Below are 18,951 nucleotides of genomic sequence, written 5' to 3' on the forward strand. Positions count from 1 at the left end.
AGGCGTGTTTCCTATATATCGCTGACAGTGTATGCAGTGCTGTATGTAGCCGTGTTTCCTATATATCGCTGACAGTGTATGCAGCGCTGTATGTAGGCGGGTTTCCTATATATCGCTGACAGTGTATGCAGTGCTGTATGTAGGCGTGTTTCCTATATATCGCTGACAGTGTGTGCAGTGCTGTATGTAGCCGTGTTTCCTATATATCGCTGACAGTGTATGCAGTGCTGTATGTAGACGGGTTTCTTATATATCGCTGACAGTGTATGCAGTGCTGTATGTAGATGTGGTTCCTATATATCGCTGACAGTGTGTGCAGGGCTGTATGTAGCCGTGGTTCCTATATATCGCTGACAGTGTATGCAGCGCTGTATGTAGGCGTGTTTCCTATATATCGCTGACAGTGTATGCAGTGCTGTATGTAGCCGTGTTTCCTATATATCGCTGACAGTGTGTGCAGTGCTGTATGTAGATGTGTTTCCTATATATCGCTGACAGTGTGTGCAGTGCTGTATGTAGGCGTGTTTCCTATATATCGCTGACAGTGTGTGCAGTGCTGTATGTAGCCGTGTTTCCTATATATCGCTGACAGTGTGTGCAGCGCTGTATGTAGACGGGTTTCTTATATATCGCTGACAGTGTATGCAGCGCTGTATGTAGATGGGTTTCCTATATATCGCTGACAGTGTATGCAGCGCTGTATGTAGGCGTGTTTCCTATATATCGCTGACAGTGTGTGCAGTGCTGTATGTAGCCGTGTTTCCTATATATCGCTGACAGTGTAAGCAGCGCTGTATGTAGGTGTGTTTCTTATATATCGCTGACAGTGTGTGCAGTGCTGTATGTAGGCGTGTTTCCTATATATCGCCGACAGTGTATGCAATGCTGTATGTAGATGTGTTTCCTATATATCGCTGACAGTGTGTGCAGCGCTGTATGTAGCTGTGTTTCCTATATATCGCTGACAGTGTGTGCAGTGCTGTATGTAGGCTGGTTTCCTATATATCGCTGACAGTGTGTGCAGTGCTGTATGTAGGTGTGTTTCTTATATATCGCTGACAGTGTATGCAGTGCTGTATGTTGACATTTCTTATATATCGCTGACAGTGTGTGCAGTGCTGTATGTAGGCGTGTTTCTTATATATCGCTGACAGTGTGTGCAGTGCTGTATGTATTCGGGTTTCTTATATATTGCTGACAGTGTGTGCAGCGCTGTATGTAGCCGTGTTTCTTATATATCACTGACAGTGTGTGCAGTGCTGTATGTAGATGTGTTTCCTATATATCGCTGACAGTGTGTGCAGTGCTGTATGTAGGCGTGTTTCCTATATATCGCTGACAGTGTGTGCAGTGCTGTATGTAGCTGTGTTTCCTATATATCGCTGACAGTGTGTGCAGTGCTGTATGTAGGCGTGTTTCTTATATATCACTGACAGTGTGTGCAGTGCTGTATGTAGATGTGTTTCTTATATATCGCTGACAGTGTATGCAGCGCTGTATGTAGCCGTGTTTCTTATATATCACTGACAGTGTGTGCAGTGCTGTATGTAGATGTGATTGGTTGTGGAAAGTGAGCGACCCAGTCAGGAAAAACACATGTGAATAAAAAACATATATAAAAAACAATTAATGTGCAGGATTGTGATTCATTACTAAATAAATGTGCATAGATCTTGGCTCTGGGGGAGAACCTACTTACAACACAGTAAAGGGTAAGTTAGCTTATTTCTGATACTTATAGACGATGAAATGATTTGTGAGGTTTTCTTTGTGTAGGACTTTTTCTCCCCTCTTGAACTTCCCTTCTGAGGGTTACTCCAGGAAAGGTGTAGCTCAATTTCCCATGGTATGCATGTAAAAGAGGAGCAGAAAAAACGGCCAATAGTATAGCTTGCAGAGAACAAAGTTTTATAGGTAGTGAAATCGTAGGACATGTACTCACATTCAGTACACTGATATCATGCACATAAAGGTTTCTTTTGCGCTGTGTGCGCCCGCTGTGATGTCTCCCTGTCCTCCTCTGTTCCTAGTGCTGCCGTCGCCAATGGCGTCTGACGTCACTTCCGGTTGGTATCTGGTCGCATCCGTTGGTAGTGGACTGCGAGGCGCCGAACGGGGAATCACTGGGGAGTGCAGTCCTGACGAAGCTGTATGACGCAGCGAAACGCGTAGAGCCTGATCCAGAGCTTACTCAGTCAAAGCTGCAGCTGACTGTAAGCGAAGACCAAAAGACCCTAGACGTCTGCACTCCCCAGTGATTCCCCGTTCGGCGCCTCGCAGTCCACTAAAGAAACCTTTATGTGCATGATATCAGTGTACTGAATGTGAGTACATGTCCTACGATTTCACTGCCTATAAAACTTTGTTCTCTGCAAGCTATACTATTGGCCGTTTTTTCTGCTCCTCTTTTACATGCATACCATGGGAAATTGAGCTACACCTTTCCTGGAGTAACCCTCAGAAGGGAAGTTCAAGAGGGGAGAAAAAGTCCTACACAAAGAAAACCTCACAAATCATTTCATCGTCTATAAGTATCAGAAATAAGTTAACTTACCCTTCACTGTGTTGTAAGTAGGTTCTCCCCCAGAGCCAAGATCTATGCACATTTATTTAGTATTGAATCACAATACTGCACATTAATTTGTTTTCTATATATGTTTTTTATTCACATGTTGTTTTCCTGACTGGGTCGCTCACTTTCCACAACCAATCACGACTGTACTTGTGGGAAATCCGAGCATATTTCCCTGGAAGGTTTGAGAAGTACCCTGTCGGGTAACATCATTTTATCCACTGTATTACACTTTATAATTTATTAGACAGCTGTGGCGCCTAGGCAAGTCATTTAGTATACTATATGTAGATGTGTTTCCTATATATCGCTGACAGTGTGTGCAGTGCTGTATGTAGATGTGTTTCCTATATATCGCTGACAGTGTATGCAGCGCTGTATGTAGATGTGTTTCTTATATATCGCTGACAGTGTGTGCAGTGCTGTATGTAGATGTGTTTCCTATATATCGCTGACAGTGTATGCAGCGCTGTATGTAGATGTGTTTCTTATATATCGCTGACAGTGTGTGCAGCGCTGTATGTAGATGTGTTTCTTATATATCGCTGACAGTGTGTGCAGTGCTGTATGTAGATGTGTTTCTTATATATCGCTGACAGTGTGTGCAGTGCTGTATGTAGGCGGGTTTCCTATATATCGCTGACAGTGTATGCAGTGCTGTATGTAGCCGTGTTTCCTATATATCGCTGACAGTGTATGCAGTGCTGTATGTAGATGTGTTTCTTATATATCGCTGACAGTGTGTGCAGCGCTGTATGTAGATGTGTTTCTTATATATCGCTGACAGTGTGTGCAGTGCTGTATGTAGATGTGTTTCTTATATATCGCTGACAGTGTGTGCAGTGCTGTATGTAGGCGGGTTTCCTATATATCGCTGACAGTGTATGCAATGCTGTATGTAGCCGTGTTTCCTATATATCGCTGACAGTGTGTGCAGTGCTGTATGTAGATGTGTTTCCTATATATCGCTGACAGTGTGTGCAGTGCTGTATGTAGATGTGTTTCCTATATATCGCTGACAGTGTGTGCAGTGCTGTATGTAGGCGTGTTTCCTATATATCGCTGACAGTGTGTGCAGCGCTGTACAGTAGCGACATACTTTATCGCACTAAATGCCGGTGGCATGCCGGGATCTACCCCAGCTGCCGCCAGTAATATCCGCGCGCCGCCGCGTTTCCCACACGCACCCCCCCTCCACCTCGCGCGCAATTTACTATCCTTCCGGACCCCGAGCCCGGCTTCTGCTCTGCCCTTCTGCTTCCCCGCACCCCCGCTTACCTTAATTTGATGTCCAGGGGTGTCGGGGAAGCCTGGGGAAGCCGGGGAAGACGGGGAAGCCGGGCGCGCCTGTGACTGTGACGTCACAGTGCGCCGCCACGCGCCGCGGCTACCCGCTTCCCAGCCTCATACAGCCAGCGGCATTTGCTCGAATAAGAGCTGCCGCTGCTGTATGTAGGCGTGTTTCCTATATATCGCTGACAGTGTGTGCAGTGCTGTATGTAGCTGTGTTTCCTATATATCGCTGACAGTGTGTGCAGCGCTGTATGTAGCCGTGTTTCTTATATATCACTGACAGTGTTTGCAGTGCTGTATGTAGATGTGTTTCTTATATATCACTGACAGTGTGTGCAGTGCTGTATGTAGATGTGTTTCCTATACTGCACCGACACACTTTATTCGAGCAAATACCCGGTATGTACCTGGCAGATACCTGGAATGCGCCGCTCCTCACCTCTGACAAGCCCCGTTGCGTTTGCCTTCCCAGCCTGGGTTCATGCCTGGCTGACGGGCGGCTGATCTGTTAAATGATAATGATTAGGATTTAATAGGCTGCAATGCTTCGCGTGTCTACCAGATGGCATAAATTCATGAATTGTAATGCAGTATATATATATATACTGTGCAGTATTGCAGCCAGCGGGAATAAAATGCTTCAATCCCTGCCGGAAAATAACTCAATGCACTCGGGCAGAAAACAGTCACAAACCTCAATACACCCGGGTATACCCGAATTCGTGGGACTAGCCGAGCTCGAATAAAGTGTGTCGCCAGTGTATATCGCTGACAGTGTGTGCAGTGCTGTATGTAGGCGTGTTTCCTATATATCGCTGACAGTGTGTGCAGCGCTGTATGTAGCTGTGTTTCCTATATATCGCTGACAGTGTGTGCAGCGCTGTATGTAGGTGTGTTTCCTATATATCGCTGACAGTGTGTGCAGCGCTGTATGTAGATGTGTTTCCTATATATCGCTGACAGTTTATGCAGTGCTGTATGTAGGCGTGTTTCCTATATATCGCTGACAGTGTGTGCAGCGCTGTATGTAGGCGGGTTTCCTATATATCGCTGACAGTGTATGCAGCGCTGTATGTAGCTGTGTTTCCTATATATCGCTGACAGTGTGTGCAGTGCTGTATGTAGCCGTGTTTCCTATATATCGCTGACAGTGTGTGCAGCGCTGTATGTAGGCGGGTTTCCTATATATCGCTGACAGTGTGTGCAGCGCTGTATGTAGCCGTGTTTCTTATATATTGCTGACAGTGGGTGCAGTGCTGTATGTAGCCGTGTTTCCTATATATCGCTGACAGTGTATGCAGCGCTGTATGTAGCCGTGTTTCTTATATATTGCTGACAGTGGGTGCAGTGCTGTATGTAGCCGTGTTTCCTATATATCGCTGACAGTGTATGCAGCGCTGTATGTAGATGTTTTTCTTATATATCGCTGACAGTGTGTGCAGTGCTGTATGTAGGCGTGTTTCCTATATATCGCTGACAGTGTGTGCAGTGCTGTATGTAGCCGTGTTTCCTATATATCGCTGACAGTGTATGCAGCGCTGTATGTAGGCGGGTTTCCTATATATCGCTGACAGTGTATGCAGTGCTGTATGTAGGCGTGTTTCCTATATATCGCTGACAATGTGTGCAGTGCTGTATGTAGCCGTGTTTCCTATATATCGCTGACAGTGTATGCAGCGCTGTATGTAGGCGTGTTTCCTATATATCGCTGACAGTGTGTGCAGTGCTGTATGTAGCCGTGTTTCCTATATATCGCTGACAGTGTATGCAGTGCTGTATGTAGGCAGGTTTCTTATATATCGCTGACAGTGTGTGCAGCGCTGTATGTAGGTGTGTTTCCTATATATCGCTGACAGTGTGTGCAGTGCTGTATGTAGGTGTGTTTCTTATATATCGCTGACAGTGTATGCAGTGCTGTATGTAGATGTGTTTCCTATATATCGCTGACAGTGTGTGCAGCGCTGTATGTAGCCGTGTTTCCTATTCATCGCTGACAGTGTATGCAGCGCTGTATGTAGATGTGTTTCCTATATATCGCTGACAGTATATGCAGTGCTGTATGTAGCCGTGTTTCCTATATATCGCTGACAGTGTATGCAGTGCTGTATGTAGATGTGTTTCCTATATATTGCTGACAGTGTATGCAGTGCTGTATGTAGCCGTGTTTCCTATATATCGCTGACAGTGTATGCAGTGCTGTATGTAGATGTGTTTCTTATATATCGCTGACAGTGTGTGCAGTGCTGTATGTAGACACTTCTTATATATCGCTGACAGTGTATGCAGTGCTGTATGTAGGCGTGTTTCCTATATATCGCTGACAGTGTATGCAGCGCTGTATGTAGCCGTATTTCCTATATATCGCTGACAGTGTATGCAGCGCTGTATGTAGGCGTGTTTCTTATATATCGCTGACAGTGTGTGCAGCGCTGTATGTAGATGTGTTTCCCATATATCGCTGACAGTGTATGCAGTGCTGTATGTAGGTGTGTTTCTTATATATCGCTGACAGTGTGTGCAGCGCTGTATGTAGGCGGGTTTCCTATATATCGCTGACAGTGTGTGCAGCGCTGTATGTAGCCGTGTTTCTTATATATTGCTGACAGTGGGTGCAGTGCTGTATGTAGCCGTGTTTCCTATATATCGCTGACAGTGTATGCAGCGCTGTATGTAGCCGTGTTTCTTATATATTGCTGACAGTGGGTGCAGTGCTGTATGTAGCCGTGTTTCCTATATATCGCTGACAGTGTATGCAGCGCTGTATGTAGATGTTTTTTTTATATATCGCTGACAGTGTGTGCAGTGCTGTATGTAGGCGTGTTTCCTATATATCGCTGACAGTGTGTGCAGTGCTGTATGTAGCCGTGTTTCCTATATATCGCTGACAGTGTATGCAGCGCTGTATGTAGGCGGGTTTCCTATATATCGCTGACAGTGTATGCAGTGCTGTATGTAGGCGTGTTTCCTATATATCGCTGACAATGTGTGCAGTGCTGTATGTAGCCGTGTTTCCTATATATCGCTGACAGTGTATGCAGCGCTGTATGTAGGCGTGTTTCCTATATATCGCTGACAGTGTGTGCAGTGCTGTATGTAGCCGTGTTTCCTATATATCGCTGACAGTGTATGCAGTGCTGTATGTAGGCAGGTTTCTTATATATCGCTGACAGTGTGTGCAGCGCTGTATGTAGGTGTGTTTCCTATATATCGCTGACAGTGTGTGCAGTGCTGTATGTAGGTGTGTTTCTTATATATCGCTGACAGTGTATGCAGTGCTGTATGTAGATGTGTTTCCTATATATCGCTGACAGTGTGTGCAGCGCTGTATGTAGCCGTGTTTCCTATTCATCGCTGACAGTGTATGCAGCGCTGTATGTAGATGTGTTTCCTATATATCGCTGACAGTGTATGCAGTGCTGTATGTAGCCGTGTTTCCTATATATCGCTGACAGTGTATGCAGTGCTGTATGTAGATGTGTTTCCTATATATTGCTGACAGTGTATGCAGTGCTGTATGTAGCCGTGTTTCCTATATATCGCTGACAGTGTATGCAGTGCTGTATGTAGATGTGTTTCTTATATATCGCTGACAGTGTGTGCAGTGCTGTATGTAGACACTTCTTATATATCGCTGACAGTGTATGCAGTGCTGTATGTAGGCGTGTTTCCTATATATCGCTGACAGTGTATGCAGCGCTGTATGTAGCCGTGTTTCCTATATATCGCTGACAGTGTATGCAGCGCTGTATGTAGGCGTGTTTCTTATATATCGCTGACAGTGTGTGCAGCGCTGTATGTAGATGTGTTTCCCATATATCGCTGACAGTGTATGCAGTGCTGTATGTAGGTGTGTTTCTTATATATCGCTGACAGTGTGTGCAGCGCTGTATGTAGCTGTGTTTCCTATATATCGCTGACAGTGTAGGCAGTGCTGTATGTAGGTGTGTTTCTTATATATCGCTGACAGTGTGTGCAGCGCTGTATGTAGATGTGTTTCCTATATATCGCTGACAGTGTGTGCAGTGCTGTATGTAGATGTGTTTCTTATATATCGCTGACAGTGTATGCAGTGCTGTATGTAGACATTTCTTATATATCGCTGACAGTGTGTGCAGTGCTGTATGTAGGCGGGTTTCTTATATATTGCTGACAGTGTGTGCAGTGCTGTATGTAGGTGTGTTTCCTATATATCGCTGACAGTGTATGCAGTGCTGTATGTAGGCGTGTTTCTTATATATCGCTGACAGTGTGTGCAGTGCTGTATGTAGGCGGGTTTCTTATATATTTCTGACAGTGTGTGCAGCGCTGTATGTAGCCGTGCTTCCTATATATCGCTGACAGTGTGTGCAGTGCTGTATGTAGATGTGTTTCCTATATATCGCTGACAGTGTGTGCAGTGCTGTATGTAGATGTGTTTCCTATATATCGCTGACAGTGTATGCAATGCTGTATGTAGCCGTGTTTCCTATATATCGCTGACAGTGTGTGCAGCGCTGTATGTAGCCGTGTTTCCTATATATCGCTGACAGTGTATGCAGTGCTGTATGTAGCCGTGTTTCTTATATATCGCTGACAGTGTATGCAGTGCTGTATGTAGGCGGGTTTCTTATATATCGCTGACAGTGTGTGCAGTGCTGTATGTAGGCGGGTTTCTTATATATTGCTGACAGTGTGTGCAGTGCTGTATGTAGGTGTGTTTCCTATATATCGCTGACAGTGTATGCAGTGCTGTATGTAGGCGTGTTTCTTATATATCGCTGACAGTGTATGCAGTGCTGTATGTAGCCGTGTTTCTTATATATCGCTGACAGTGTATGCAGTGCTGTATGTAGATGTGTTTCTTATATATCTCTGACAGTGTGTGCAGTGCTGTATGTAGATGTGTTTCCTATATATCGCTGACAGTGTGTGCAGTGCTGTATGTAGATGTGTTTCCTATATATCGCTGACAGTGTATGCAGTGCTGTATGTAGGCGTGTTTCTTATATATCTCTGACAGTGTGTGCAGTGCTGTATGTAGATGTGTTTCCTATATATCGCTGACAGTGTGTGCAGTGCTGTATGTAGATGTGTTTCCTATATATCGCTGACAGTGTATGCAGTGCTGTATGTAGATGTGTTTCCTATATATCGCTGACAGTGTATGCAGTGCTGTATGTAGCAGTGTTTCCTATATATCGCTGACAGTGTGTGCAGCGCTGTATGTAGGCGGGTTTCCTATATATCGCTGACAGTGTATGCAGCGCTGTATGTAGGCGGGTTTCCTATATATCGCTGACAGTGTATGCAGTGCTGTATGTAGGCGTGTTTCCTATATATCGCTGACAGTGTGTGCAGTGCTGTATGTAGCCGTGTTTCCTATATATCGCTGACAGTGTGTGCAGTGCTGTATGTAGCCGTGTTTCCTATATATCGCTGACAGTGTGTGCAGTGCTGTATGTAGCCGTGTTTCCTATATATCGCTGACAGTGTATGCAGCGCTGTATGTAGGCGTGGTTCCTATATATCGCTGACAGTGTGTGCAGCGCTGTATGTAGATGTGTTTCCTATATATCGCTGACAGTGTGTGCAGCGCTGTATGTAGGCGGGTTTCTTATATATCGCTGACAGTGTGTGCAGCGCTGTATGTAGGTGTGTTTCCTATATATCGCTGAGAGTGTGTGCAGTGCTGTATGTAGGTGTGTTTCTTATATATCGCTGACAGTGTGTGCAGTGCTGTATGTAGATGTGTTTCCTATATATCGCTGACAGTGTGTGCAGCGCTGTATGTAGCCGTGTTTCCTATATATCGCTGACAGTGTGTGCAGTGCTGTATGTAGGCGGGTTTCTTATATATAGCTGACAGTGTGTGCAGCGCTGTATGTAGATGTGTTTCCTATATATCGCTGACAGTGTATGCAGTGCTGTATGTAGCCGTGTTTCCTATATATCGCTGACAGTGTATGCAGTGCTGTATGTAGGCGGGTTTCTTATATATCGCTGACAGTGTGTGCAGCGCTGTATGTAGATGTGTTTCTTATATATCGCTGACAGTGTGTGCAGTGCTGTATGTAGATGTGTTTCTTATATATCGCTGACAGTGTGTGCAGTGCTGTATGTAGACACTTCTTATATATAGTTGACAGTGTATGCAGTGCTGTATGTAGCCGTGTTTCCTATATATCGCTGACAGTGTATGCAGCGCTGTATGTAGATGTGTTTCCTATATATCGCTGACAGTGTATGCAGTGCTATATGTAGGCGTTTCTTATACATCGCTGACAGTGTGTGCAGTGCTGTATGTAGGTGTGTTTCTTATATATCGCTGACAGTGTGTGCAGTGCTGTATGTAGGTGTGTTTCTTATATATCGCTGACAGTGTGTGCAGTGCTGTATGTAGGTGTGTTTCTTATATATCGCTGACAGTGTGTGCAGTGCTGTATGTAGCCGTGCTTCTTATATATCGCTGACAGTGTGTGCAGTGCTGTATGTAGCCGTGCTTCCTATATATCGCTGACAGTGTGTGCAGTGCTGTATGTAGCCGTGTTTCTTATATATCGCTGACAGTGTGTGCAGTGCTGTATGTAGCCGTGTTTCCTATATATCGCTGACAGTGTATGCAGTGCTGTATGTAGGCGTGTTTCTTATATATCGCTGACTGTGTATGCAGTGCTGTATGTAGGCGGGTTTCCTATATATCGCTGACAGTGTATGCAGTGCTGTATGTAGGCGTGTTTTTCTATATATCGCTGACAGTGTATGCAGCGCTGTATGTAACCGTGTTTCCTATATATCGCTGACAGTGTATGCAGCGCTGTATGTAGGCGTGTTTCTTATATATCGCTGACAGTGTGTGCAGTGCTGTATGTAGGTGTGTTTCCTATATATCGCTGACAGTGTGTGCAGCGCTGTATGTACCCGTGTTTCCTATATATCTCTGACAGTGTGTTCAGCGCTGTATGTAGACGTGTTTCCTATATATCGCTGACAGTGTGTGCAGCGCTGTATGTAGCCGTGTTTCCTATATATCGCTGACAGTGTGTGCAGCGCTGTATGTAGCCGTGTTTCCTATATATCGCTGACAGTGTATGCAGCGCTGTATGTAGATGTGTTTCCTATATATCGCTGACAGTGTATGCAGTGCTATATGTAGGCATTTCTTATACATCGCTGACAGTGTGTGCAGTGCTGTATGTAGGTGTGTTTCTTATATATCTCTGACAGTGTGTGCAGCGCTGTAGGTAGGTGTGTTTCTTATATATCGCTGACAGTGTGTGCAGTGCTGTATGTAGCCGTGCTTCTTATATATCGCTGACAGTGTGTGCAGTGCTGTATGTAGCCGTGTTTCTTATATATCGCTGACAGTGTGTGCAGTGCTGTATGTAGCCGTGTTTCCTATATATCGCTGACAGTGTATGCAGTGCTGTATGTAGCCGTGTTTCTTATATATCGCTGACTGTGTATGCAGTGCTGTATGTAGGCGGGTTTCCTATATATCGCTGACAGTGTATGCAGTGCTGTATGTAGGTTTGTTTTTCTATATATCGCTGACAGTGTATGCAGCGCTGTATGTAACCGTGTTTCCTATATATCGCTGACAGTGTATGCAGCGCTGTATGTAGGCGTGTTTCTTATATATCGCTGACAGTGTGTGCAGTGCTGTATGTAGGTGTGTTTCCTATATATCGCTGACAGTGTGTGCAGCGCTGTATGTAGCCGTGTTTCCTATATATCGCTGACAGTGTGTGCAGCGCTGTATGTAGACGTGTTTCCTATATATCGCTGACAGTGTGTGCAGCGCTGTATGTAGCCGTGTTTCCTATATACCGCTGACAGTGTATGCAGTGCTGTATGTAGCCGTGTTTCCTATATATCGCTGACAGTGTATGCAGTGCTGTATGTAGCCGTGTTTCCTATATATCGCTGACAGTGTGTGCAGTGCTGTATGTAGGCGGGTTTCCTATATATCGCTGACAGTGTATGCAGCGCTGTATGTAGATGTGTTTCTTATATATCGCTGACAGTGTATGCAGTGCTGTATGTAGGCGTGTTTCTTATATATCGATGACAGTGTATGCAGTGCTGTATGTAGCCGTGTTTCCTATATATCGCTGACAGTGTGTGCAGTGCTGTATGTAGGCGAGTTTCCTATATATCGCTGACAGTGTATGCAGCGCTGTATGTAGATGTGTTTCTTATATATCGCTGACAGTGTATGCAGTGCTGTATGTAGATGTGTTTCTTATATATCGCTGACAGTGTATGCAGTGCTGTATGTATATGTGTTTCTTATATATCGCTTACAGTGTATGCAGTGCTGTATGTAGACGTGTTTCCTATATATCGCTGACAGTGTGTGCAGTGCTGTATGTAGGCGTGTTTCCTATATATCGCTGACAGTGTGTGCAGTGCTGTATGTAGGCGTGTTTCTTATATATCGCTGACAGTGTGTGCAGTGCTGTATGTAGATGTGTTTCCTATATATCGCTAACAGTGTGTGCAGTGCTGTATGTAGATGTGTTTCCTATATATCGCTTACAGTGTATGCAGTACTGTATGTAGACGTGTTTCCTATATACCGCTGACAGTGTGTGCAGTGCTGTATGTAGGCGTGTTTCCTATATATCGCTGACAGTGTGTGCAGTGCTGTATGTAGGCGTGTTTCCTATATATCGCTGACAGTGTGTGCAGCGCTGTATGTAGATGTGTTTCCTATATATCGCTGACAGTTTATGCAGTGCTGTATGTAGGCGTGTTTCCTATATATCGCTGACAGTGTGTGCAGCGCTGTATGTAGGCGGGTTTCCTATATATCGCTGACAGTGTGTGCAGCGCTGTATGTAGCTGTGTTTCCTATATATCGCTGACAGTGTGTGCAGTGCTGTATGTAGCCGTGTTTCCTATATATCGCTGACAGTGTGTGCAGCGCTGTATGTAGGCGGGTTTCCTATATATCGCTGACAGTGTATGCAGCGCTGTACGTAGCCGTGTTTCTTATATATTGCTGACAGTGGGTGCAGTGCTGTATGTAGCCGTGTTTCCTATATATCGCTGACAGTGTATGCAGCGCTGTATGTAGATGTTTTTCTTATATATCGCTGACAGTGTGTGCAGTGCTGTATGTAGGCGTGTTTCCTATATATCGCTGACAGTGTGTGCAGTGCTGTATGTAGCCGTGTTTCCTATATATCGCTGACAGTGTATGCAGCGCTGTATGTAGGCGGGTTTCCTATATATCGCTGACAGTGTATGCAGTGCTGTATGTAGGCGTGTTTCCTATATATCGCTGACAATGTGTGCAGTGCTGTATGTAGCCGTGTTTCCTATATATCGCTGACAGTGTATGCAGCGCTGTATGTAGGTGTGTTTCCTATATATCGCTGACAGTGTGTGCAGTGCTGTATGTAGGTGTGTTTCTTATATATCGCTGACAGTGTATGCAGTGCTGTATGTAGATGTGTTTCCTATATATTGCTGACAGTGTGTGCAGCGCTGTATGTAGCCGTGTTTCCTATTCATCGCTGACAGTGTATGCAGCGCTGTATGTAGATGTGTTTCCTATATATCGCTGACAGTGTATGCAGTGCTGTATGTAGCCGTGTTTCCTATATATTGCTGACAGTGTATGCAGTGCTGTATGTAGATGTGTTTCCTATATATTGCTGACAGTGTATGCAGTGCTGTATGTAGCCGTGTTTCCTATATATCGCTGACAGTGTATGCAGTGCTGTATGTAGATGTGTTTCTTATATATCGCTGACAGTGTGTGCAGTGCTGTATGTAGACACTTCTTATATATCGCTGACAGTGTATGCAGTGCTGTATGTAGGCGTGTTTCCTATATATCGCTGACAGTGTATGCAGCGCTGTATGTAGCCGTGTTTCCTATATATCGCTGACAGTGTATGCAGCGCTGTATGTAGGCGTGTTTCTTATATATCGCTGACAGTGTGTGCAGCGCTGTATGTAGATGTGTTTCCTATATATCGCTGACAGTGTATGCAGTGCTGTATGTAGGTGTGTTTCTTATATATCGCTGACAGTGTGTGCAGCGCTGTATGTAGATGTGTTTCCTATATATCGCTGACAGTGTATGCAGTGCTGTATGTAGGTGTGTTTCTTATATATCGCTGACAGTGTGTGCAGCGCTGTATGTAGATGTGTTTCCTATATATCGCTGACAGTGTGTGCAGTGCTGTATGTAGATGTGTTTCTTATATATCGCTGACAGTGTATGCAGTGCTGTATGTAGACATTTCTTATATATCGCTGACAGTGTGTGCAGTGCTGTATGTAGGCGGGTTTCTTATATATTGCTGACAGTGTGTGCAGTGCTGTATGTAGGTGTGTTTCCTATATATCGCTGACAGTGTATGCAGTGCTGTATGTAGGCGTGTTTCTTATATATCGCTGACAGTGTATGCAGTGCTGTATGTAGGCGTGTTTCTTATATATCGCTGACAGTGTATGCAGTGCTGTATGTAGGCGGGTTTCTTATATATTTCTGACAGTGTGTGCAGCGCTGTATGTAGACGTGTTTCTTATATATCTCTGACAGTGTGTGCAGTGCTGTATGTAGATGTGTTTCCTATATATCGCTGACAGTGTGTGCAGTGCTGTATGTAGATGTGTTTCCTATATATCGCTGACAGTGTATGCAGTGCTGTATGTAGCCGTGTTTCCTATATATCGCTGACAGTGTGTGCAGCGCTGTATGTAGCCGTGTTTCCTATATATCGCTGACAGTGTATGCAGTGCTGTATGTAGCCGTGTTTCTTATATATCGCTGACAGTGTGTGCAGTGCTGTATGTAGGCGGGTTTCCTATATATCGCTGAGAGTGTATGCAGTGCTGTATGTAGCCGTGTTTCTTATATATCGCTGACAGTGTGTGCAGTGCTGTATGTAGGCGGGTTTCCTATATATCGCTGACAGTGTGTGCAGCGCTGTATGTAGGCGGGTTTCCTATATATCGCTGACAGTGTATGCAGTGCTGTATGTAGGCGGGTTTCTTATATATCGCTGACAGTGTGTGCAGTGCTGTATGTAGGCGGGTTTCTTATATATTGCTGACAGTGTGTGCAGTGCTGTATGTAGGTGTGTTTCCTATATATCGCTGACAGTGTATGCAGTGCTGTATGTAGGCGTGTTTCTTATATATCGCTGACAGTGTATGCAGTGCTGTATGTAGCCGTGTTTCTTATATATCGCTGACAGTGTATGCAGTGCTGTATGTAGATGTGTTTCTTATATATCTCTGACAGTGTGTGCAGTGCTGTATGTAGATGTGTTTCCTATATATCGCTGACAGTGTGTGCAGTGCTGTATGTAGATGTGTTTCCTATATATCGCTGACAGTGTATGCAGTGCTGTATGTAGGCGTGTTTCTTATATATCTCTGACAGTGTGTGCAGTGCTGTATGTAGATGTGTTTCCTATATATCGCTGACAGTGTGTGCAGTGCTGTATGTAGATGTGTTTCCTATATATCGCTGACAGTGTATGCAGTGCTGTATGTAGGCGTGTTTCCTATATATCGCTGACAGTGTGTGCAGCGCTGTATGTAGCCGTGTTTCCTATATATCGCTGACAGTGTGTGCAGCGCTGTATGTAGGCGGGTTTCCTATATATCGCTGACAGTGTATGCAGTGCTGTATGTAGACATTTCTTATATATCGCTGACAGTGTGTGCAGTGCTGTATGTAGGTGTGTTTCCTATATATCGCTGACAGTGTATGCAGTGCTGTATGTAGATGTGTTTCCTATATATCGCTGACAGTGTATGCAGTGCTGTATGTAGCAGTGTTTCCTATATATCGCTGACAGTGTGTACAGCGCTGTATGTAGGCGGGTTTCCTATATATCGCTGACAGTGTATGCAGCGCTGTATGTAGGCGGGTTTCCTATATATCGCTGACAGTGTATGCAGTGCTGTATGTAGGCGTGTTTCCTATATATCGCTGACAGTGTGTGCAGTGCTGTATGTAGCCGTGTTTCCTATATATCGCTGACAGTGTGTGCAGTGCTGTATGTAGCCGTGTTTCCTATATATCGCTGACAGTGTATGCAGCGCTGTATGTAGGCGTGTTTCCTATATATCGCTGACAGTGTGTGCAGCGCTGTATGTAGATGTGTTTCCTATATATCGCTGACAGTGTGTGCAGCGCTGTATGTAGGCGGGTTTCTTATATATCGCTGACAGTGTGTGCAGCGCTGTATGTAGGTGTGTTTCCTATATATCGCTGAGAGTGTGTGCAGTGCTGTATGTAGGTGTGTTTCTTATATATCGCTGACAGTGTGTGCAGTGCTGTATGTAGATGTGTTTCCTATATATCGCTGACAGTGTGTGCAGCGCTGTATGTAGCCGTGTTTCCTATATATCGCTGACAGTGTGTGCAGTGCTGTATGTAGGCGGGTTTCTTATATATAGCTGACAGTGTGTGCAGCGCTGTATGTAGATGTGTTTCCTATATATCGATGACAGATTATGTAGTGATGTATGTAGCCGTGTTTCCTATATATCGCTGACAGTGTATGCAGTGCTGTATGTAGGCGGGTTTCTTATATATCGCTGACAGTGTGTGCAGCGCTGTATGTAGATGTGTTTCTTATATATCGCTGACAGTGTGTGCAGTGCTGTATGTAGATGTGTTTCTTATATATCGCTGACAGTGTGTGCAGTGCTGTATGTAGACACTTCTTATATATAGTTGACAGTGTATGCAGTGCTGTATGTAGCCGTGTTTCCTATATATCGCTGACAGTGTATGCAGCGCTGTATGTAGATGTGTTTCCTATATATCGCTGACAGTGTATGCAGTGCTATATGTAGGCGTTTCTTATACATCGCTGACAGTGTATGCAGCGCTGTAGGTAGGTGTGTTTCTTATATATCGCTGACAGTGTGTGCAGTGCTGTATGTAGGTGTGTTTCTTATATATCGCTGACAGTGTGTGCAGTGCTGTATGTAGCCGTGCTTCCTATATATCGCTGACAGTGTGTGCAGTGCTGTATGTAGCCGTGCTTCCTATATATCGCTGACAGTGTGTGCAGTGCTGTATGTAGCCGTGTTTCTTATATATCGCTGACAGTGTGTGCAGTGCTGTATGTAGCCGTGTTTCCTATATATCGCTGACAGTGTATGCATTGCTGTATGTAGCCGTGTTTCTTATATATCGCTGACTGTGTATGCAGTGCTGTATGTAGGCGGGTTTCCTATATATCGCTGACAGTGTATGCAGTGCTGTATGTAGGCGTGTTTTTCTATATATCGCTGACAGTGTATGCAGCGCTGTATGTAACCGTGTTTCCTATATATCGCTGACAGTGTATGCAGCGCTGTATGTAGACGTGTTTCTTATATATCGCTGACAGTGTATGCAGTGCTGTATGTAGGTGTGTTTCCTATATATCGCTGACAGTGTGTGCAGCGCTGTATGTAGCCGTGTTTCCTATATATCGCTGACAGTGTGTGCAGCGCTGTATGTAGACGTGTTTCTTATATATCGCTGACAGTGTATGCAGCGCTGTATGTAGCCGTGTTTCCTATATACCGCTGACAGTGTATGCAGTGCTGTATGTAGCCGTGTTTCCTATATATCGCTGACAGTGTATGCAGTGCTGTATGTAGCCGTGTTTCCTATATATCGATGACAGTGTATGCAGTGCTGTATGTAGCCGTGTTTCCTATATATCGCTGACAGTGTGTACAGTGCTGTATGTAGGCGTGTTTCCTATATATCGCTGACAGTGTATGCAGCGCTGTATGTAGCCGTGTTTCTTATATATCGCTGACAGTGTATGCAGTGCTGTATGTAGATGTGTTTCTTATATATCTCTGACAGTGTGTGCAGTGCTGTATGTAGATGTGTTTCCTATATATCGCTGACAGTGTATGCAGTGCTGTATGTAGCCGTGTTTCCTATATATCGCTGACAGTGTATGCAGTGCTGTATGTAGCCGTGTTTCCTATATATCGCTGACAGTGTGTACAGTGCTGTATGTAGGCGGGTTTCCTATATATCGCTGACAGTGTATGCAGCGCTGTATGTAGATGTGTTTCTTATATATCGCTGACAGTGTATGCAGTGCTGTATGTAGGCGTGTTTCTTATATATCGATGACAGTGTATGCAGTGCTATATGTAGCCGTGTTTCCTATATATCTCTGACAGTGTGTGCAGTGCTGTATGTAGGCGAGTTTCCTATATATCGCTGACAGTGTGTGCAGTGCTGTATGTAGGCGAGTTTCCTATATATCGCTGATAGTGTATGCAGCGCTGTATGTAGATGTGTTTCTTATATATCGCTGACAGTGTATGCAGTGCTGTATGTAGATGTGTTTCTTATATATCGCTGACAGTGTATGCAGTGCTGTATGTATATGTGTTTCTTATATATCGCTTACAGTGTATGCAGTGCTGTATGTAGACGTGTTTCCTATATATCGCTGACAGTGTGTGCAGTGCTGTATGTAGGCGTGTTTCCTATATATCGCTGACAGTGTGTGCAGTGCTGTATGTAGGCGTGTTTCTTATATATCGCTGACAGTGTGTGCAGTGCTGTATGTAGATGTGTTTCCTATATATCGCTAACAGTGTGTGCAGTGCTGTATGTAGATGTGTTTCCTATATATCGCTTACAGTGTATGCAGTGCTGTATGTAGACGTGTTTCCTATATATCGCTGACAGTGTGTGCAGTGCTGTATGTAGGCGTGTTTCCTATATATCGCTGACAGTGTGTGCAGTGCTGTATGTAGGCGTGTTTCTTATATATCGCTGACAGTGTGTGCAGTGCTGTATGTAGATGTGTTTCCTATATATCGCTGACAGTGTATGCAGCGCTGTATGTAGGTGTGTTTCCTATATATCGCTGACAGTGTGTGCAGTGCTGTATGTAGGCGTGTTTCTTATATATCGCTGACAGTGTATGCAGTGCTGTATGTAGATGTGTTTCTTATATATCGCTGACAGTGTATGCAGTGCTGTATGTAGGCGTGTTTCTTATATATTGCTGACAGTGTGTGCAGCGCTGTATGTAGATGTGTTTCTTATATATCGCTGACAGTGTATGCAGTGCTGTATGTAGCCGTGTTTCCTATATATCGCT

At 44.5% G+C, this 18,951-nt stretch overlaps 1 protein-coding gene across 1 annotated transcript in view; it reads left to right on the top strand.

The window, feature by feature from the left end:
- The first annotated feature begins 2,169 nt into the window (after positions 1-2,169).
- The window catches only part of FBXO41 (F-box protein 41), a 155,401-nt gene continuing 138,619 nt past the window's right edge, over positions 2,170-18,951 (top strand). Inside the window, exon 1 of the mRNA XM_075584279.1 lies at positions 2,170-2,754. The gene's annotated coding sequence lies outside the window, so the exon portion shown is untranslated. The remainder of the gene's footprint in view (positions 2,755-18,951) is intronic.

The sequence above is a fragment of the Ascaphus truei genome, unplaced genomic scaffold (genome assembly GCF_040206685.1).
Source record: "Ascaphus truei isolate aAscTru1 unplaced genomic scaffold, aAscTru1.hap1 HAP1_SCAFFOLD_525, whole genome shotgun sequence".
Lineage (NCBI taxonomy): Eukaryota > Metazoa > Chordata > Amphibia > Anura > Ascaphidae > Ascaphus > Ascaphus truei.